General features: G+C 37.0%; 1 long non-coding RNA gene across 1 annotated transcript; it reads left to right on the forward strand.

The window, feature by feature from the left end:
- The first annotated feature begins 11,277 nt into the window (after nt 1-11,277).
- LOC308194828 lies at nt 11,278-22,787 on the forward strand. The gene is made up of 4 exons (XR_013950904.1): nt 11,278-11,490; nt 12,411-12,649; nt 21,303-21,439; nt 22,770-22,787. It is a non-coding gene; the product is annotated as an uncharacterized lncRNA (long non-coding RNA).
- The last annotated feature ends 10 nt before the right edge of the window (nt 22,788-22,797 follow it).

A 22,797-nucleotide genomic window follows, 5' to 3' on the forward strand; every position in this document is an offset into this window, starting at 1 on the left:
TTAGTTCCATAGACAGTGGACAAGCAAAAGATGGGGTGAGAGAAGTCAGGTTAGTAAAAAGTAGTATAAAAAGAAGTATAGAAAAAGTAGAAAAATGTTAAAGGTGATTGACAGGGCAGAGGGTATGAAAATCTAGTAATGGATCAGAGACTGAAAAAGAGAAGGTCATTGCAGGCTGTCAAGAGCAGTTTCTGTTAACAGCTTCATTTTGGTTGGTGCTGAGGGAAGGGGGCCTCAGGCAGTTGCTGTAAACAATGAGAGGTGAGAAGGAGAAGAGTGATACTTAGCCCATGAAACAGGGTTGAGGTTGGGGCATAAGTACTTGCATCTAAAAAAGTCAGCTAAATCATACAATGTCAGTGGGTAGTCTCAGATTTTAGGAGAAGAGCCAATTCTAGTGCATCCATTAATTTTCAAATTGTGTTTTATCCCAAATAGAATAGCCAGTTTATAGCAAGGTTAAAACTATAGCTAGAGGAGTATAGAGTTGGGCTGCAATCACAGATTTGCTTTAGTGTTCATGAGACTTTGCCACGATATCTGTACTCCAGTACAATACATAGTTGAAAATAATGCATAGAACTTGTGTATCTCAAAGGAAGAGTTTGAGATTAAAGTTTTGAATCCTGTAATCCATTAATATGAATTTTTATAAATGTTTAGGATACATTACATATATTTGAAAACTACAGTGATTTGATTCTAAATGAATGGCTAGAATAACACGCCAATGTTTCTGTATGGAATATGTTTGTATCTTTCAAACTAATATCTCAGCTACAGTGAAAACAATTCTTGTTCAAAAATTTTCTGTGGACAGTTTGATGTTTCTATTTAGTCTTATATTCTAGCTGTTAACACTAAAAGTAAATCATGTTAATAATTGATTTTGGTGTTTTCATATTTTACCATTGAAAACTTTAATTTCCATCAAGGGTCTGAAAGCAAAATAGAAAACTTCCCATTGAGGTGCTGTGTGACATATAGCTGCAAATGCTCAGTTGTTTGGTTTATCTATACGTAAAGTGGGTTCAGCAGTGTTTAGTGTAACTAGTTAAGAAGCTGGTAAAGTACTATCCTCAAAATCATTCATGATGTAACCATTGTCAGAAATACATTTTTTTTTCTGTACTCTCATTTCTTAGCTATAATTTCTGTCTTTCCTTCTTTTCTCTTTTCTCTTTTCTCTTTTCTCTTTTCTCTTTTCTCTTTTCTCTTTTTCTCTTTTCTCTTTTCTCTTTTCTCTTTTCTCTTTTCTCTTTTCTCTTTTCTCTTTTCTCTTTTCTCTTTTCTCTTTTCTCTTTTCTCTTTTCTCTTTTCTCTTTTCTCTTTTCTCTTTTCTCTTTTCTCTTTTCTCTTTTCTCTTTTCTCTTTTCTCTTTTTTCTTTTTTCTTGTAGAGCTCATAGTTGGCTACATTTATGGAGAACTGTCATTATCCTCCTTTTTTTTTTTTTTGACTCTTCAGTTAAGTTTATATGTAGAAATGACACTGTTATATCACATCTACATAATCTTTTTCTTTTAGCCAGATCACGTTTATCTCGCAACATTTTCTTTATATATTTTTTGATGTATTTAGAGACCTAAAATGCCAGAGCTATATTTGTCCTTTTAGAAGATACAAGATATTAAAAGAAGTCCTCCTGTTAAATGAATTTTTATAATGTAAGCTGGGCATGAATTCAAAGATACTATTACACTTTGAACATAAATGTGTTAGACTGAAATCACAAAATTACAGTAGACAATAAATAAAACTCCAGGGCTGCAGTTTTACTGCCATGGTAAGATGAATTCCTTTTAGTCATTGAAATTATCACAATATCATTAATGGCAGAATTTTTCTGGGAAACACACCAGATTGTCTCATTCCAACAAGTTCAGGCTTCATCCATTAGAGTTCAATCAGTGCCATTCTTTTAATTGTTGCAAATTTCTGTATACATTTGTTGTAATGGAAGCATTAGATAACAATAGCAAAACCCTGTAACACCCATGCAGAGCAAATCCTTCTTAGTTTATTTGTGTCAGAGAACAGTACATGAAAATCACGTGCTGTTCTCTGTATCATGTACATGTTCTCTGTAATCAGAGAACAGTATGTGAAAAGAATTAAAAGATTGCTATTGGTCACTTAATGTAAGGTTACAGTTTTTTATTGAGTTTCACTGAAACAATTCTTTTTCTACACACTACAGCATAATATTTAGCAGAATAAAATTGGAGTTGAGTACACAAGAGAAAGAAAGGCAGAAGTTAAAGAAAGAAATGATATAATTAGAGTTCTGAGTGTGGTCTCCCGTTCAGTTTAAGATTTGGGTGTGTTGACATTCTGTTTGATAGTTTATTTTAGAGATCTTAACTAAAAGGATCCTCCTATATCTTTAAATACTTCCCCTTGCAAAAGGGGGTTGCTTAAACTGACACAACCAAGGGAGTTTCATGATGTCAGAATGGTCATTTGTTGTACACTCTTACAAAATCAGAGTCTACGTGAATCCAAATTTTTGGCAATTCCATTTGAGAAATAACCAAGACATTGGAATATGTATTTAAATCTCTTCTGTCTGAACAACTGGTTTGTAAAACCAAGAGAGCTAATGTAGGCTTAAATTAATAAGGTGCATTTCCACTGACACCTAGCGAGTCTTTCATAACATTTCTGGTGAATCAATCAAGTAAAAATTTCCTGAAGTAATTTATCTAATTTCAGCAATATTCCATTCCTTTACAATGTCCTAATAGCTAAATAAAATGTTACTCTGTTTTTAAATCCTGCATCCAGTCATCTGCTATTTATTGTTTTCAGGATTTGGTGCTAATAGCAAAACATTAGAAATAGCAGTCCTTGTAAATTAAATATATATATATATAAAATATATATAATTGTAGTTCATGTAGTTTCAAGACCTCTGGGAAACAAATAACCTGCTGTTTTCTTATATACTGTGTCTACACATAATTGCTTCTTTTTAGTCAAAAGCCCTATGTGTGCCTCCTTAATAGTGTCATTTTCAACATTTGGAAGAATCACTGTTTCCAGGAGACAAGGCATTATTAAGTTTCATATTCTTACAGCTTCCTTTCAGAGCCCAGTCTTTAACTGTTGGCCATGGCATTTAGACAATAGGTACTTTTATCCAGGAGTTTGGATTGAACAGTTCTGATTTTGGTTTTTAATGTGTGTGAGAGGTGCACTTTAATGTGAGAGAGGTGCACTTTAAGCCTTTGCTTAACTGGTCTTATCTGAGATGACTGTGGCCAGGCATTTTCTCGAAATTTCCCTGGAGAGCATGCATACAAAGCTCCTTGTAAAATTTAATTTTAATAGCTATATAATCCTAACAATATTGGTCAAGAGAAATGTTATCTAATGTCCCACAGAGAACCTTTCCTTAAATTGGTTAAGAATGATTATAGACTTACACACAACTAATTAGCTGTGCCTATCTTAACTGCAGAAAAGAGATCAGGATTTATCTATTTGATTGTTTTCCAGCACTTTCCCTTTTTCTTTTTCAGAAATAACAGGCAACACATTATCAGTGATGTGCACTGTTATTAAAATGCTGTATTTTGCAGTTAATAAATGGAAATTTGAGGAACTAATTTCAATTACTCCGTTTCCTCTATTATTCACTCTGTAGAGCTCTCTGCACTTGTACCTGATTCCGAGGATTAAAGTTGTATAGATTCTAATTAATAATGAATGTGCTAGCAGGGTTCCCATAGCACTCTTGTTTATTTCCCCCTATGCTGGCATTTGTGAGCTCCCAAACACATATGGAGGGGAAAAAAATAAAAAATAAAGCTGCTCAGAATCTGTGGTTCTATTCATTCCTCTCGTATGATCATTAATGTCATGATCTGGTCTGCTCAAGATCTCTTGGTCCAGAATCCAGTTCTGAAGTCCTGTCTAGGTGCTAGAAAAAACTCCTCTGACTTTGCAGAATCTGACTTTTGGCTCAGCTTTTTTACCCTAACAGAGGTCAATCCCATTTTTCTCTGTTGAGATGCAGTTTGTATTACAATGATGTCTAGTTTGTTGCTTGTGTTTCCAGTAGGCTATTATTTTATTTTATCTTTTTAATCACCTGCTTTAACCAGGATTGGGACAGTCAGAAATTGATTATAACATACACAGAGTCAAATACTGTATACTGTGTGAAGTAATCCCCATCAGCTACATTTTAGAGTACTAGCTGGTCTTGTCAGATCCTATTTGAAATAAGGACCCTGAAGTTAATCTGCAATCCTTTCTAAAACAGCAGCCAAGTCATCTGAAATAAACTTCAGAACTGTCTGGATGGAAGACTGACATACTTGTGCTACTCTAAAAATTACAGATCTTACCTGCATGTATCAATGGAAACATGAAGTGTGCTCCTGACTTTAAAAGGGTCTGAAGTTTAAACACATTTCATGGTAAACAAATACAAAGTAACTTGATGAAATGAAAACGCCATCTGAAATTTTGGCTGAAGCTGAGATTTAAGATGCTAACTAAGATTCATATTTCGAGTAAGTATGAGTTTCAAACCATGTAGCTTTATTGTGTGGGTCTCATTGACACACAGGTATTTTATTTTTCTTTTTTGTATCTCAAGGATAGTTGGAAATCTCAGTAATGCATCTATTGCTTAAAATATCCTTCTGATAACAAGGCCAGTAAAGCATAAATTGCTTATCTTGACCTATAGTAAAAGAGGCCTTTCTAACAGTGTTAGTTATGGCATCTCTGGTGACACATGCAGCCTTAGGATCTGAACTCACAGGATCTGTGCTTTTAAACTTGCAGGATCTGTACTTCTAAAAATAATAATAATAATTCAGGCTATTTTGCTCCCAGAAACCAGAAGGCATGATATGACACAAGTTCATGGAGCTGAACTCTCTTAATGTCTCAAACAGGATGGCTGCATTGAGGCTGCCTAAGGAGAACAGTCTCTGGGCTGTGTTCGTGCCTGACTAGTGGTCAGGAACTGTTTTGGGAAGTGCTAATTGGTACTGGCCAAAATTAGGCCAGGGACATTGCCACAGCGTAACAGAAGAGATGGCTGAGTGCTGGGTCTCTGCCAGAGCAGGGGTTTTTAGTTTCCACTGCAGGCACAGCTGTAGTGTTCTGTTACGGTGTTAAGAAGGGAATATCTTCCTCTTTGGACTGTAAATCTAAAGGTTTATTTTCCCTTGATCATAACGATGTCTCTCACCATTAAATGAACTTTTTTTTTTTTTTGGTCATTCATTTTCTTAGTTTGTAGTTGTGGGGAGGGGGCATGGTACTTGTGATGTTTATTTTCTTCTGTGAAGAAGAAAATAACATCACTCAGCTGTCTTCTAGCAGTTCATTAAGCCTTACAACTAAGTACTTTTCACAAGGGAAGGGTAAATCTTGATATGTATGCTTTGACAGACTTCTTAGCATGTTTCCTAGGGAAACTAGACCCTTGCAATCAGATGGTGATGTCGGAAGAGATGAAGGAAAGGAAAAGAGAGCAGGGGAGATGGAGGAAGGGAAGGAGTCTGTTTATTTGTGTGACCCAACCGTTGTACTATGGGCTGTTTTCTCCCCCTTTGTCAGCTGATTGTGTTGGAAACTATTAGCTGCTGTCAGGAAGGTTTGATAAAGAATACAGTGACTTTTGAGCAGAGAAGAGTTCTCAGTCAGAAATTCCCTAACGAAAAGAGAAGTTGTAGCAGAAACAACCATCACCACAAACTTCTGAGAGAGAACTTTTATTCTTTAACAGCAGGAAAGACTTTAGCCAGACCTTCTTTGACATTGAGATAATCATCCAGCAGACCAAACTCATAAGAAAGTGGACTTCATTAATTCTTGTGTTAGCAGAACTGCTTTTTTATTGTTATTATTTTCGTAGAAACTTTAAAAAAAAAACACAACACTGTATGAACAAGAAAAAATCAGTTTTGCTGAAATACTTTTCTCAAATAAAAAGTCTTCTAGTATTATAATATACAAACGTGTATACGTACATACAACATATGTTTTCTATGAAAGATAAGCCAGCATACACACACATTTCTTTCTTTTCTTTTTTTTTTTTTTTTCTCCAAAGAAATCTTCGTAGTTTAAAGTTGCATCATAATGTCATTATTTTTTTGTTAGGTTTGTCTTTCCTCAATTGGTAGATTTGCATTTTACAAACTGGCTAAAATAGTCTAGCTTTTAAAATCACTTTGAATTGTCTGGTCTGATAGACTTCAGATGAGGGCAGAATTATTTTTATCAGAGTTAATTTTTGTGCTGAGATCCAGCTGAAATTCAGTCTGAATGCCTGAAGTCAGAGTCACTATGGACCATCTTGTTGATTATAAACACATCACATTCAGAACAGCACTTTCTTTTTCTTATAAATCCACATGCTTTTATAAACAGTGGAAGAGAAAAATAGCCAAGTTTAAATCTGATAATGTTGGCAGTATCCTGGCTTCTACATAAACTGAATCATGCAGATAGCACTTCTTGGTAACATCCAGATGCAATACTATATACCACAGCTATTCTGCTGTACTTTTAAAATCTCTACAATGTTGTTTAAACTACAGAAATAATATAACTACAGAAATAATATATAGGAATGGAAAAGAAAGGTAAACTTCCAATTGTGTGATTCTGTATTCTATCCTTGCTAAGCAGAAAAAATAGCAGAAAATAGAATAGCATATGCATGTGATATATCAGTATTTTTTTATTCTTTACCTTTTGCAGTTTTCAGTCTAGTAGAAGCAGAAAACATTTTTGCAAAATAGCTTTGAATAAGTCATGAAGCTCTGATAGAATAGAAAATGACAAACGTTAGTTAAATTAGTTGTGTAGATGACTGGATGGATGGAACTGCCTATATATAAAATAAAAGTTCATAATGCAGCAGTTACTGCAAATGCTCCTCTGACTCATTGGTAACACTGAAGCATTTTCTCAAATTGGACATAAAGACAAGAGCATTTTAAGCAGAACAATAAAAATATTGAAACATTCACAAACATCTATTAAATCTACTTTGTGATGGAAATTATGTTTTTGTTTGTTTGTTTGTTTGTTTGAGTTCTTATATCCTCTGTGTCATTTCATTTTTCACTGCTGTAATGAGATGGTGAAAAAAACCCACTAGAATAAAGCCTATGAAATTCTGGAATAGCAGAATCATGTGGATTTCAGTACCCACACACACGGTAGCAAGTTTATGCAGTTGCTAGACGTACCAATGAAGCAAGAAATGTGCAAGATTTAAAAGTAAATAAAAATGTTCCTTTCTAACAGATATAGGTAACATCTTGTAGCAAAATAGGAGAAAATCTCTTGAAGCTTTTAAGTTCTCAGTGAACATTCACATTTTAAAAATTATGTGTGTTCTTGCCAGATGTCAATATGCAATTCCTTGTTTGTTTAAATGAATAAATGTACATGAATCACTCTGACATTTCAAATCTGTATTCAGAACAGAATAGTACTTAATAAAGGAAGCCTTAGGCCACACATTAAACAAAGTGAAGAAAACTAAATGCTGAATGGCTGCCCATTTATCTGAGCATTGACCACTTTGTATGGAGAGTTAAGCAGAAGTCCTCTGAAGAGAATTTGTCCTTGGGCAGTTACATTTGTATTTAGAGCAGACGCACATGAGTAGCACAGCCTGCCTACATTCTGCATTTACCGATATTTCAGTGCTTCTGTTTGCTTTGTGTTTCATATCTAATTAATGTGTTTTGGAGGCAAAAGGGATGGGAACTTGCTTGTGATACTTCATTCCTTTTTGTTTTTAATTTTTGAACTAGAGAATCAGACCTTACAAGACAGACAGTGACACAGTGCACCTCTGTCTTGCAAGAGACTTCTTTGCACGGAGAGGTTTAGCTGAAGGATACAGTGCTAGTGCAAATTCACTGGCAACACAGAAGACTGAGAGCCTTCTCCTGCTAGCACCTGTCATGTTGGCACACATTTCAAAGCATCTCTGTGGTGTGGTGAAGATGATGGGGTGCTCCATGCTGCATTCGAGGTACTGCTGCCACCATGGGTGCTTGTGCACAGTGCTGAGAGCAGGAGCAAGGCTGTGAGGTGGTGCAAGGAGAAGCAATCTTGTTCCTCTTTGGGAGAGACTCAGGGCTGCACAGTTCCTGCTGCTGAATGAACCACGCAAAAATCAAATGCTTTTGTGCACTTTCTTTGCGCTACTTCCAGTCTCTTCAAGTATTTTTGAAACTTCATAACACTTGAATGAAAAGTCTCTTCAAGAAATCCAAATAGTCAGTGTCGCTAATGCGGTGAGCTAGCTGTCTTTTGTCCATACGATAGAATTCATGGAATGACGGTTTTATGATGGAATTGCAAGGAGGGCCATACCATGCGATGAAATGTGGGTCAGCATTTGATCCATCATCATCTGAATTCCTTCTAGGGCTGGAAGTCACATTGTCACAGCAGTACAGCTCTGAGACTAAGGTAATAAGGGTCTTCTAAAGGGTCTTCTAGTCGGATGTGAGAAACAGGAAGTTTTCCTTCTGATCGGTGTTGTACCACCTGGGTAGATACCAGAATGAGATCACAGTATCTGGGATCCCCACACTGCACAGGGTAGGCAAATCCCTAGTTTATCTGTTGTTACCGATTTTCCCTTGGGATCTAAATTTCTCAAAAATGTTGACAAACAGAACAGGAAAATGATGTTGGTGGTATCTGTGATTTTTTTTTTTTTTTTTCAGATGCAAGACTTCCCAAATGCTGTAAGAACAAGAAACATGATTCTAAAGAAGCCATTTGGCACCATGACTGAGACATTGATAGGTCACTGAGAAATGTCCTTCAGTTTTCTGTTTGTTCTTTTTAGTGCTACCAGGTAACTGTGCTCATTGGGAATCTTAAGTCTAAAACTCGAAGTGTTTATCTAGCAACATGCAGAGATCACTGTTATGTCTAGAATTCATTGACTTCAGAGCCTGTGTCAATTTGGGAAGCAAAGTTATCGGGGATACATTGTTCTACTGTTAAAATACAATGCATTGAGATAATGTCTTACACAGCTAGTAACATATGTACATGTCACAGTCTAATTGTGCTTGCAAGCATCTAAGAATTACTTTAAAACACACCAATGATTTTGTAGATTTTTAATGTTTGCCACCTTCTTTCCTTCTTTCTTATACATGTCACAGCATGATTCTTAAGAATTAGTGTGTCCACTAGTAACATGTAGTAACATGCCATTCAGGATGGAAAAAGAAGTTTCATTTTGTTAAAACTCCATATTTCATTTGTTTGGCTTAGTGAACCTTTAGCTATGTATTCATGAGACCGTGCCTCTGGATGAATGTGGAGGTGGAATTACCAACAAATCCAGTGCAACATATTAAAAATGATCTGTAAAAGGTTTCAAATTTTTTATTTCTGTGAAAGGAATTAAAACTAAAACAGACCAGAACTGTAACTGGAACAAAAAATGGCACCAAGTAAATTAATTGTAATGAAACTGACTGTAGGAATGGAGAAGAAAGGTAAGAATCTTGGTATTTAGAACTTCAAGGTCATTGTATTTTGGTTGCTTTCAGATTTTACAGCATGGAGAATGAAATGATTATACCAAAACTGCATATACATTAGCTAATTGTATATGATTTTTCCATTAAGGCTGCAATACTCATTTTTAGAATTTCCCTTTTAAAATATTTTTTCTATTCATTTCCTTCCCAAGACTGTCATGCAAATAGTTTACATTGAACAATAAGAATTGGTTTTCATTCTTTCTTGGTCTGTATTCATTGCAAAAATCATAACCAAAGCAAAAAAATAGTGCAGATGTAATACGTTCTTATATCACAAATCATAAAAAGTATAAAATAAGGCAACAGTTTGTTTTTAACATGCCTAAATTACTCATAAGAGTCACTACTTCTTTTTTCTCTGTCAAATTCTTGTTTGACTCTCACAGTGGTTTAAAAGTAGTTCATGTGCAAAACCATTATATCAGGCATACAAAATGCTATCTAATTATTCCAATCAGAGAAATTTTAAAGCTGCAAATTTTAGGATTTCAAAGATGCCACATGTCATGGTCTGGCTGCAGGGTATTTTTAAGTACATTGGAAATTCTGAAGAGTACTAATTTTACAAGTCAAAGTTTTCTGATAGAAAAATGTTGCAGGATACTTGGAGTAAAATCCTGTTAAATATATACAGCTTAACACACAGCAGTGCGTTAGCTGTAGGAGCTATTTTGCTCTGTGCTGATTAGAAATAGGAAATTTCTCAAACCGCTATTGTAGCTTGAATTAAGGTACTACAGAATACATGTATATTTAAAACAACTTTCGTTAAAATATTTACATTCTTCACCTCAACCTACAAAAAGCATCTATTAGATTTATCTGGAACTAGCGCATTGCAGTTATGCAGTTAATTCATATTGCTCAGTTTTACGTGTTTTAAACCCTAGCTGCATGCCTCACCTAATTATTATAGCACTGCCATGGAAATTTACATTAGGAAATGTTCCCTGGGGGGTGTCCTTGTAGGAGAAAAAAATGTAATTGCAATACTATCTGGAAAAACTCTGTGAGCTTATCAGAGATGAGAGTTAAGCCAATAGCTGTAAAGATGATTTCTCTGCTACTTAATACAGGATGAGTTAAAGAGACGCGTTGCTGTGATGCTGGATTAACTGACCCAGCCAAACAAACAAACAAAAAAGAAACAATAGATGTGAGTACAGCCCATCCTGACGTGCTAAGAACAAGAGCAGAAATCCTGCAGGGCCCTGGGAACTCCTGCATACCCCAGCTGGATCCTGCTGCTATGAACACACCAGCACACCACAGTACATTTACTTTTTACTGTATGTGTACCTAAGTCAAAAAAGAGTCCGCATTTCCAATACTTTGTCGTGCGTCAAGCAGTAGTCCAAGCTGCCAGCTGCAGCTAGTGCCAGGCATGGTCCCTAACCTTTCCAACTGTGGGAATAAAAATGTTGGTTTTTTGCAGAGTTACATTGGTTAAAAGTAAGGAATGTGGTATTGAGATATGCTTGCAGTGATAAGAAAATTTAGCAGGCGACCTTGTAAAATGCAGACAACCAGACTCCTCAAAACAATTAGGTGAAAATCACGGTGTCAAGTCAGGTAAGTGAAGAAACATTACCACTTCAAACAGTAAAAAAGTCAAAAGAAATTTGAAATTGAACAGGCCGGCAACTGAAGGCCATGTATTGTCTGTGAAGCATCGGATAGGTTGTGAACCTGGATTACCCAGTCAGTGGGGAAACAGGGGAGGGTCCCGGTCATCGAGACATAAAGTATATAAACCGTACTGTGTGACTAGTAGGTGCGCTCCTGCTTGTGGGATGCCCGCCACTGCAATTGTGAATAAATTACTACTTCACTGAGATCCTCGCCGGAGCCTAAGCTACTGGCTACGGAGTGTTTCTCACACAACCAGCATCAGCCAGCATGGAAAGAGGAAGGCTCTTACTAGCAGGGTAAGGCGTCTGCTATTGTCAAAATGGAGAAGATAGAGCAGAACGTGTATGCATTGTTCAATAAATGAACCTAGTTGCTTCTCATACAGTCTGATATTTTCTCATTTACTGACATGGAAAACTCTGACGGATAGAGCTATTATAATTTCTTTTTCTTTTATTTTGTTAAGTGTTGTAGAGGAAGATGTTACCTAGCTTTTACTTCCTCCTTAAATGATCCTCCATTTTTACCGTGCAGATAGGGCTTCTTTTGCTGGCCACTTTTGTTCAACAGATGATTCTCATGAAACCTGGATTGCTTCATGTGTACTGTACGTGAAAATGATCATCAATGTGCCTTTTCTTCAAGTGTATACTAGTTTCCTAACAGTTAATGTTGTTGCAGATTATTTAACATGTAATAGATAACATTTGATGTTAAGGTTTTCTGAGTTCTTCAGTTTGTCATCAACCTGAAAATGGCACATTTCCTTCCAGGTTGAAAATATCTCCTTAATTTGTTACATAAGTCCAGTGCAATGCAATATTAACAAACTAACACACCTAAGAGAAATTAACAAATAATTAAGTGCTGTTATATCAGCTCTTCAGACTGGAAAAATTTAAGATAATATTGAAAGTCCAGTATTTAAAGTGCTAGCAGTCCTAGCTGTAATGTGTGAAGGAAACGGGGTTCCACACCGTCAACCAACTATGAGATTGCTACAGCAGTATGAAAAGAAAAAAAGAAAAAAAAAAAAAGAAATCGCTGTCAGATTTAACTGAGATATGAAATAGGCTGTGGTTGTTCATGTCAGAAAACACCACCAGTAATCCAATGGTAGAGAACATTTACTAAAATAAGTAGAAGATGAGAAGGGGCTATGTGACCACTGAGAGTAGTCTTAATTCTGGAATTGCTTGTTACTTTTATGTTTCAGTGCTTCATCTCACACTGTGATTCTGCCCTTATGAACTATGTGCTTGCATGTATATTGCTGACAGTGGCCTTTTATTAAAGATGTGCAATCATCAGAAACAGAAGAAAGGAGAACATGAGACATTATCAAATCTTTGGAAGTTTTGCCTGTAGTCTGGAAGCCAAAGCTATGCCTTTTCTGGTTTATACATTATCAGTCATGAAGAATTTGCAATGAGAGTTCAGTTTATCCCAATGCTGGTAAGCCAAAATTGAAACCACTTTGCACTTCTAGAATTCTATTAAGTTTGCAGTGCTAGCAGGACTTGAAAGGAGAAACCATTTATTTTTGTTACTAAGGAAATCAGCCATGTCTCTGAGTTTACATAGATAGTAGCTCAGTTAAATAGAAGTGCATTCCATTTAGAGTAGGATTGTGCTTTAATGTTGAATGAATGCGACTGCGGAGTTGTTGACTCTCACTTCCCTGTATATGTGCGTACATTCATCATATAGAGAAATAGATCGTGAGGGTCCTTCACTTTGTATAATGGAGTATTTGACAGTGCATTGAAGGCTGCTTAGCTTGGAGATGTACAGAGAGTGGTACCTAGCAGAAGTATTTACAAAGTTTTTGTTGCTGAAACGTTTCTTCTCATATTTATTTAAATTATCTTCTTTAAAAAATCTGCTTTGGAGTCATGGGAAACTCTAGATTAACAACTGTGTTTTTAATCAAATATATCTTGAATCAATTCAGTTTCTCCAATGTAGTCTGTTTTTTATATTACAAGCAAATATTTAAGGATGTCTAAATTACAGTCTGTAATGTTTAGTGAAGGATATCAAGTAATATTAAATTAGAAACATGCTGCTCCAGTATCAAACAGTTCTCATTTCAGTGAGGTTTTTCAATAACTACCGTAGGTGTCTTCCACTATCTTCCTATCCTGTATTTATGTTATCAGATTGCATCTTAGTACAACAGTCCAATTGATTTAATTCTAAAAGAACTAGATTCATTCTTTTTTATTTATATTCCTGAACTTTAGTATCTTCCCAAAAGTTCATCTTATGTTCATAATATTCTTTGTTTCTCACTTTCTATAGAAAAACCTACCTGCAGCCACTGGATATGGCAGGTTAGCATCTGTGAAGAGATCCCAATTTTCACAAGCATTTTTTTTTTGTTTTTTTTGGCCTTCCCCCCCCCCCCCCCCCCCCCCCCCCCCCCGCCACTTACATTATAAATAGCCATCTTCTCTCCCCCTACCTTCCCCAGTCTTAAAGATGAGTCAAAGAAGGGTCAGTTCATACAGTTCTGTTAATCTACTGAAAGAACAAAAAGAAACTATGAAGAAATTTAAACTTTTTATTCACACATATTTGCAATATAAAGTTCTTGCTGTAATAAGAAATTAAATATTATAGTGCTACTTTGCAATTCAAAGTAGTCAGATAAGTTATGGTTTTCTAACTGAAAAAAAATAATTTTTGTTCATTGTGGCGTAACGGACCCCACGGACACCAGGGTTCTTTCAGGATCAGTAACTGCTGCTACTTTATTGATGACATAACTTCATTATCCTATGTTGCATCCCCATATTGAGGACAGGCTCCCTTCTTATACCATTCCCCCACAGCAGCCCTTCTCCACTAACTATTCATTGGTCAACAGCTCTGCCCGGCATCCACAAACCCCCAGCACCTTCCATGCCTTAAGGCTGGAGAACAAGCAACCCGAGACAGCGAGGCGTCTCCTGAATCACCCTTCTTTGTTCCCGCTAAGCTCTTTACACTCCTGATGGCCTCATCGTTAAGAGCCCGATGTTATCACCAACCATGGGGCTTGTCAACCCCCATGGCCACACTCCCACAGTTCATTTTCTGAACTAAAAGTTAAATCATGTGAAGCAGAGTGAGTGTTGATCAGTTATTACACTAGAAGGTACATCCTGAGCCGGTAAAATTTTTAATAACTGAGAGAGAAAATTTTTGCCATCTGTTAACTTTTTCAAGAATCAGATACCAGATTATTCTGCAATTCTGTTTTTGAAATTTCAACACTACTAAATTGATACTCACTGATATTTTAATACACAAACTCTGTAGCTGTAGACCAATGTGTTTGATGCAAGACCTTTATGGCAAATATGGCATATGCTTTCAGCACTAACATAGGGGCAGTGTATGAAAAACAAACAGACGAGGTGGTGCGAGGGAAGGCAGACTGCTTGGTGGTAATGGTTTCACTGATAGGCAGCCAATCCCTCTGGCGGTGCTGGAGGGAAGTCCAGTCTCCTGTGCCATGTTACATCTCCCCAGTGTGAAAGCTGGAAGAGGAAGGAAAGAAATACCATACTCCTGTTTATCTGAACAGAGTAACATTCCTCTGAACTCCTTCCCTGCAGGGGATGGAGAAGGAATAGTGTCTACAGTCCTACAGTGCTATTGGCCACTCACTGGCTGAGGCTGGAAAGGAAAAACAAAACGGGGGGCTTTGCGTAACCCTGGCAGAAGGATGCAGACTCTCCATGGGATGAACCAGTGTGTCAACCTGCTCTGAGAGATTAATGGGTTGGCTAAATTGAAATTTTGTCTACACTTTTAAGAATTCCAGAGACAAGAATGGACACTTCTGTTTAACCTCACAAATGCATTTAGAATGCTGTTCCAGATCTGAACCTTCTGGACATCATGCAAATCATTGCTAAATATAGCTTTAGATTATTAAGTTGAAGTCCACCTGACATTTTTGACTAGAGGTTTCTAATTTTGTCTCCTTGGGTAAGCAGACTTTTGGCTTATGTTCAGCACAGCCGATCAGTTTTGTCTAGGAACATTGCAGGGAAGCAAAGCTTGGTTCCAGTCCATTCTTACCTGGCATGTGCATATACTGCATTTTTTCAGATAGCAATAGCACCATCAACTGATAAAGCCTTTTATTTTACATATGGGGAACCTGAGGAGATGGTACAAGACAGAAAGACAAAAGAATTCAGGCAAGATCTACAAGAGAAGGATAATTGAGAAAGACTGAGCTGAGATCTGTCAAAATGTTCAGTAGTTCCAGACCTCTCAAAATTTCTTTGCCTTCGGAGAAACTATGGAGTAAAAGTTCCACATGTTCTGAAAGCCTGTTTTGGGGGCTGCCCAGACACATTTTTGTGCTGAGAACTCTAGTTCTGTCCATATGTCTTGTGTTTAAGCACAGTCAAGATCTCCAGTTAAAGAATTCCTCTCTGTCTTATGTGGTCTAATAACATAGACCTTCTGAGAGCATTGTTATTTTTTCTGTTGCATAGTACAGGGAACCACCATGTCAGTTCAGATGTTCAGATTATGTTTAGTGGAAGGGTGCTTAAATGCTGTTGCTCAGAGCTCTGACATCTCCATCTCTTAATGGAGTGAATCCTCTTGCTTTATTCTGACCAGATCTTTGAAAAAGTAATATTTCCTCAGCATGTCTGCTTTAGGGAAGTGAAGAGGGAACATATCATCAAGAGCCAGTGTCAGGGTGTACGCATACAAGCATAGTTCATTTAGAATTACTGTGTCAGCAGGCTGTCTGGGTAAATTTGTTGTCTGTTTTTATGCATGTGAATATTCATTATTGCCTGTATTGCAATTGTTTTTGCATAAATAGGAAGAACAAATCCACTGTGGCATTACAGTGACATAAAAGAGGAGGTTCCAGATTTATAGTAACATAGAAGTCATGTTGCAGTCAGAGTAAATTGATATCTCTGTCCAGGTACATGAGAATTCCTTATGGAGCTGCACTGCTGCATAATGTCATTATCCTTGTTGAATCTGCCTCTGTCTACTTAAATTAATAAACAAAAGCCAGTGTGTTCTTGCACGTGCTGTTGCCCAGAGAAAATATCATTTAGGTATTTCAGGAATTAAGATATCACAGCAATTGGCAACTGTACGAAAATCCAGCTCAATAACATACAGTGACAAAATGTTAAATCAAAGTTACATCTGAAGAGTACACATGGTTCTCACAATAATATTTACATAAACACATTTATATTTTATGGCATTACATTTGTTACCTGAATTTGAATTATCTGTTGTATCATTATACATATAACAGCAAGGTTCAGAGTATTTTTTTTATATCTGAATAAGTTAAATTTCTTTCATAATAAATATTGAAAATACACTGCTGTATTTAATGTTCAAATAAAATGAATGGCAAGGAAATAGAGAAATGGTTACAATACGCTGTTTAAAACTCCTCCTGCTATACAGCATCTGACAGTGAACAAATGAAGCTTTATTGACATTTTATAGATGATATTTAATATTCAGTGATGCAAAGTTTGGCTTTGCCAGATATGTGAACCAATCCTATTACTTTCAAAATATTCATCATTCAGAAATATTCTATAATATTTTTATTTATTGCATTAAAAAAAAAAAAAGGTTGCTTGTAAACTATATATACACAAAACATCCAAGTTTGCTAATCAGGCTTCTGAATGGAATCCTTCAGTCACAAGGACACAAGGACACAAAGACACAAGGAATACACAGAACATCATTCAAAAGGTAGGCTGTGGTTTAGATTGAGCTATGTAGACTCGTTTAGAAACTTGCAGTCCTAACTAACAGTCCTTTTTCCTAAGAAAGCCAGAAGTGCAGCTCTCTCCTGGAGGAGACAGAAGGAAAAGGGACTCAGAAGGGTTCCTTGTTTGATACAGTTCACAGATTTCCACATCAAACTTGCTTAGCTTACAAGTACAAATATAGTTTTCTTTCTGGTTTCTTAATTTTGGCAGCCTGCTCAGCATGTTCACCCCAGGCTCTGACAGTCAGCCTGGGTTCTTTCTATTTCATGTCTCATTGCTGGTAATAGAGTCTCTGCAGGCTTTATTATGCCTCCAACATATCTCTATGTGGTTGTTTTCAGATTATGCCATTGGTGACACCTGTGTTAACCCTCTTAATCTTCAGTGGTGTGGTTAAAGCATTGTGAAAGCCATAATCATAAGACTCAGTAGTTTCTATATATACAGGAGATCAAAACAGTCCTCAGAGCCTTTCCAGCCAGCAATATAGGCTTCTGGACTTCATATATGAAGTGCTATCTTCCATATTTCAACTTTGCACCCCATGTCCACTGTTAAGGATGCATAAGACACTATTCCATGTGTGGTTTAAACACGTGTGTGTAAACAGGAAGTTTTCCCACTACTTTCTCTCCTCTTGCTTCATTCTTCACAGCCTCCTCTGGAACTACGTCTGGTAGTTCATAACTTCTGCCCGCATGGCAGAAGCAGCAGCAGCGACAAATTGCTGCCAGAGAGGTGGCCTGGCACAGCACTGGACATGGGGTGGGGGCAGCCTAGGGGCCTGGCAGCAGAGACCTGCCTGCTTCACTGCAAATGTCATGGCTGGGTTAGTGCCCTTCTCTGGGAGGTGGCAGCTGGAGCAGCCAGAGGCTGCTGTGATGAGGCATGTGGGGTAGAGTCCTGGGCACAGCAGTCCAAGTGGACATCCCTTTCCGTCATGGTGTCTAACGTGAAAACAACTGAGGTAGGTTCAGCTGTGAAATCAGGTCTTGGGAGAAAACAGTGCAAACATTTACATCAAAACTAAGAAATGTTATACACAAATCTATAACCTGATGTAGCCACTACATAGAAATCAATGCCAGGTTTAATTGGGTCCTAAGACAGTTTGTTAATTTCTATGTGTAATGCATTTTGTGTTTTATTTATTCATGAAAGTCCAGACCACTGCATTGGCATTTTCAACAGATGTCTGATATTAAGAGCAACTCTGAGGCTGCCCTGAGTTACTCTTGGGTGAGTTCATCCTGCCCAGCCTGAAGTTCAGCACCAAGTAAAGAGGTTCAAAGGCTCTTTCCTGTCTATCCAAATAGAACCTCTTCACAGCAGGAAGCCTGACTGTGTAGATTATGTATCAGGCTGCCCTTTTCTCAGACAACAGAAGGCAGGTTTTGAGATCAGCTGCCATGCTCTGTGGCTGAGAACTAACTTATTGGGGAGGGGCAAGCAACCCATGTCCAGCTTCAGGGAAATGAAAATAAGGATTGGATCAAAGACCAGTAATCACGGAAGAGCCTTCTCTGAAAATGACAGTAACATGCCAGTTATTGACTTTCTGTGTACAGTTAAACAAAGCAACAAGCAAAATCCCTCCAATCTGTTTTCTACCTTGTGCAAGCCTTGAATCTCTCCCCAAATCAACTCTTCACTTATCCACTCAAGCCCTGACACCTCAGGCTGGGTCACTATGTGAAAGCAGAACACAGAGCTGGCTGAGAGCTAACATTTGAGCATAACAATTGAGCTGCATTCAACTCCAATGTCATGAGCTCTGGCAACAGCATATCAGCATTTGTGAGTAAGCTGCTAGAGCACAAGCTGTTTTCCTAACCTGACAAGTAATGCATTTGCAGATGCAGATGAAAAGAGGAGGATACTAAACTTTTGCATGGTCTATTGATGATTTTTCTTTATAGGAAAGCAAAGGTTATTGAATAGCACAACCGAGAAAATGAATTTGTCCATATAACCTCAAATAGGGAAAACCTAGCAGGGCTGGAAAGGGAGCGAGGATGGGGCTGGGCGGAAGACCTTTGAAATACTGGTGATAATCCACAGATATGCCTTCAATGTGTTGCAGATTGCTTTCTGCAGGGTGCTTCCCCCTTGTGTTGTGACTGATTTTCTCCAGGATGGGAAAATCTCATTCTTCTTGTCCCTTTTGCTTCTACCCCTTTCTTACATCCTGGTAAGAGCTGTTCAAGGCAACCTGTATCTAGGTTTTCAATCAAGTCAGATTTGTTATGAACATTTTTTTGAATGATCGTCTGTTAATGATTTCTTAGAAGATTTCACAATGTGTCATGTAAAAGGCAAAATCATTGTGGGTATCTGCTTTTGTTTTGGATTTGCATGTTATCCAGTTTCTGAATAATTCTTCATTTTTTGTCCTGGTGCTTTCTTTTCAGTGAATAATTCCTCATACGTTTGCATTAAATCACAGCTGATTCACTGCAAGCGTGTCTATTGTCTTAAACATTTGACAATGTAATATTTCATAAGCCCATTATCTAGGTGATTTAGAAATTTCCGCAATGAATAATTCTTCAACCTTAAGAGACTTGCAGAAATAGCTTGGGATTTTCAAAATGTTTCTGAAATTCTTTTAAAAATCAGTAAATCAGTGTCCTTTTTTTTTTCTTTTCATTTTTCTTTTTTTTTTTTTTTTTATACTGAATCCTGGACAAATTGTCCAACTGTGAGATGAACAGGCTCACGTTACACTGGGTGAAGAACTGGCTCAATGATAGAGCTCAAAGGGTTGTAGTAAACAGGGCTACATCTGTCTGGTGGACAGCCACCAGCAGTGTTCCACAGGGCTCAGTTCTAGGGCTGGTCTTATGTAAATTTTTTATCAGAGAGCTGGGTGCAGGAGTGGAGTGCATCTTCACCAAGTTTGCTGTTGACACTAAACTGGGATGTGCTGTTGGCTCCCAGGAGGGCTGAGAGGCCTTGCAGAGGAATCTAGATAGATTGGAGCATTGGACAATCAGCAACAGCATGCAGTTCAGTAATGGAAAATGCTGGCTTCTGCACCAGGGATGGAGTAAAGCTCGACACAGGTCAGGCTGGGAGATGAGTGTCTGGGTGTCAGCTCAGCAGAAAGGGATCTAGGGTTGCTAGTTGACAGCAGGCTTAGCATGAGCCAACAATGTGCCCTGGCAGCCAAGGGGGTAAACCGCATTGTAGGGCACGTTAAACAGAGCATCGCCAGTTGGTCAAGAGATGATTCTCTAAATATCCTGATATTTTGCATTGAAGTGGCCTCACCTTGAATATTGTGTGCAGTTCTGGGTTCCATGGAATAAAAAGGATGTTAAGGTATTTGAAAGCATCCACAGGAGGCAAAAAAACTGGAAAAAGGGATGGAATGCATGTCCTGTGAGGGGAGGCTGAGGACACTTGGGTTGTCTAGTCTGGAGAAAAAGAGGCTGAGAATTGGCCTCATTGCTCTCTGCAGTTTCCTGAGGAGGAGAAATGGAGAGGGAGGTGCTGGTCTCCTCTCCTTGGTAACCGATGATAGGAGACACAGGTATGGCACAAAGCTGTGCAAGGGGAGGTTCAAACTGGACATTAGGAAAACTTTCTTTACCATGAGGGTGGTCAAACACTGGAACGGGTTTCCTGGAGAGGTAATTGATGCCCCATGCCTTTCAGTATTCAAGAGATATTTGAATGATGCTCTCCATAATATGCTTTAACTTTTGGTTAACTCTGAAGAGGTCAGGCAGATGGAGTGGATGATCCTTGTAGGTCTCTTCCAACTGAACTATCCTAGCCTACTCTAACAAATAAAATGTTGTTAGTTTTTCCTCTTTTTCCACTCATTAGAGACTCATTAGACTGGTGTAAGTACATGTATGTTTTATATCTACCTTTTCCTCTCTAACTTTCTCCATCTCTTCTTCTATGAATTTTGGTATCTTTATTTATGTTCAGAGTATTTTGAAATACAAAAGGAATGGAATTATTGTATGTGTTTTACAGAAATAAGTTATCACATATCTTGCCTGGATACTAACAAAAGATTTCTGATCCATTGAAAATAACGATTATGTATCTATAATAGTATATTGGTCTTTTTTTAAAAAGCAAACAGTATCTTTTTTTTTTTTTTAATTGCTGGTGTTTCTATTTTAACTCTTATTTTTAAAGCAGAATTTCAGCAACTATATCTATTATTGCTAAACTCATCTTGGTCCTGAGAAAACACATGCTACTAAACATTTCTGTTGAACCATACTCAGTAAGGGAAAGTGAAAGATAAAAATAAATACTCTGTATGGAACCTTTTTTCTTTTTCTTTTTTCTTTTTTATTTTTATTTTCAAGAGGTCATTTTCTTACCACTTTCTAATGTTTGCTTGATGAGATCCAGCTGAGTATTGTTGAGAGGATGGGAAATTTAGATAAAAGCAGAAGCTAGAAGGAACCCACTTCTTCACTAAGCACAATCCATGACATTTCAGGTACTTATCCTAAGACATATATAGGATATTAACTGTCTGTAATCTTCTGGTGTTTTTGCTATAAATGGGAAATGTACTAGAATGAGAGAGGCAGCATTTGTTTTCAGTTCTTAAATGTATCACATATCATTTTTTTTCATGTTTCTACAAATATGTCTATCATGTATATGTATAATTTGTAATGATATATGTAATCACTTACATTCCTTAATTCTCTTATACTGTATAATGCTATTTTAAATAAGTTGTCCCGCCCCCCCCCCCCCCACACACACACATTGGAAAACTGGATTTGTCACATGTTGAAATGTATTTGTTTCCATCTGTTATAAGCAAAATTCATTTACAGATTCATAGTTTTCATAGGCATTTAAAAAAAAGTCTGTAGTATCTGTAGAAATGAAATATTCTGTGACGGAAAACATCTTGAAGTTAATATATCAAAGCTAAAATCATTAACCCAATCCAAAGCATTTGGGAATCCAAAGCATCTCTTCAGAGTGCAAAGTAAGTTAAACAAGTATAATGCACTTGTGTGACCTAGTCAGTCTTGGCTGTCTGATCAAACATGCTACTTCTCCCCAAACAAATAAACAAGCAAAAAAATATTACTTTTTTATGGTTTAAAAACAAAGTGAAAGTTTGCTAAGATTAGTCACAGAAGTCTGAACTGAGTAGTCTGGACTCAAAGATGATAAATACTAAAGTTATCTGGAAGAATGGAAGATGGAAGAATGTCCTAACTATCAGATTTAACCGAGGGGGAGAAAGAATTTTAAAACTTAGTTCAGGCATACTTTAAGAGAAGTGCTAAATGTTAATTTTATGGAAAATCAGTTCTACAAATTGCCAAAGCTTGAATGTGACAAAGAATTAACTATAAAAAGATTTCCATTAAAGGGTACCCTCACCAGTGTTTTATCCATTTCATCTTTATTTTGAAGATCAGGATGTCACTAGATGATATAACATAGTTTTAGTTCAGATCACAACTTTTCCTTCTATTCAGTAAATGTAGTAATTCCCCCTAGAGTCAGCTTATTCTTTCAAAGAAACAACATATCCAGAGTGGAAAAGAAGTCAAATTTGGCTAGTAGTGTCTATTAAAACTATTGAACAAAGGGTAAGAAAAAAGTTTAGTATAGTGAAATATAGCTATTGTCTGCCTGAATGTATATTTCTCTCTTTACACTTTATTTAATCATTTGCTATGATGGTTTTGTTTTTGCTTTTTAGGGTGATGGAAATATTTCAGAGTAAGATTCTGTTATTACATTTTTAATGGGAATATCGGCACTTATTTTTTTTCTTTTCATTTTTTTTTCTTCAGATTATGGTGTCCTGTTACACAGGTAAGG

The sequence above is a fragment of the Anser brachyrhynchus genome (assembly GCF_964034855.1).
Source record: "Anser brachyrhynchus genome assembly, chromosome: 4".
In the NCBI taxonomy this organism is placed as follows: domain Eukaryota; kingdom Metazoa; phylum Chordata; class Aves; order Anseriformes; family Anatidae; genus Anser; species Anser brachyrhynchus.